A 610-nucleotide genomic window follows, 5' to 3' on the forward strand; every position below is an offset into this window, starting at 1 on the left:
ATCGAAACTATCGAAATATATTTACCTAAAGTTATTAAAGTAAAAAAAAACAATTTATATAATTAAAATTCAATTTTTACTATGTTATCTTTAATATTCTGTTTTCTTTATGAATTAAAAAACCAATTATTTAATAGTTATGAATGAGCATCGTCTTAAAAAAAGTTAAATAAAAAGACAATACATTTTTTTCCTAATACATCATTTTCAAACAAAAATACAAATAATTTTAAAATAAAAAAGTAATGTTTCCGCCCGGGATCGAACCGGGGACCTTCCGCGTGTTAGACGGATGTGATAACCACTACACCACGGAAACTTGAAAGAAAGCTTTCAAAAAGCCGATGATATACCTCAGCCAGAATTTGTATTACTATTTTAAGAATATTCTATTGGGGTCTACCGAGGGGTAAACCGCAGAGGAATTATGGTGTACACTATGAAGGAATTCTACAGGAATTCCAAGGAATCACGAGGAATTCCAAGGAATTCCATAGGAATTACTAGGAATTCCAATTGTTTCCGTAAGAATTCCAATGAATCCCAAGGAATTTCTTAGAAATTTAGAGGAATTCCACAGGAATAAAGAGGAATTACAAGCAACTTTATA

At 30.5% G+C, this 610-nt stretch overlaps 1 non-coding gene across 1 annotated transcript; it reads right to left on the minus strand.

The window, feature by feature from the left end:
* Window positions 1–246: 246 nt before the first annotated feature.
* Trnav-aac lies at window positions 247–319 on the minus strand. The gene has a single exon. It is a non-coding gene; the product is annotated as a tRNA-Val (tRNA).
* Between the last annotated feature and the right edge of the window lie 291 nt (window positions 320–610).

Source organism: Sitophilus oryzae, unplaced genomic scaffold, assembly GCF_002938485.1.
Source record: "Sitophilus oryzae breed Bouriz unplaced genomic scaffold, Soryzae_2.0 scaffold_111_pilon_pilon, whole genome shotgun sequence".
Taxonomy (NCBI): domain Eukaryota; kingdom Metazoa; phylum Arthropoda; class Insecta; order Coleoptera; family Curculionidae; genus Sitophilus; species Sitophilus oryzae.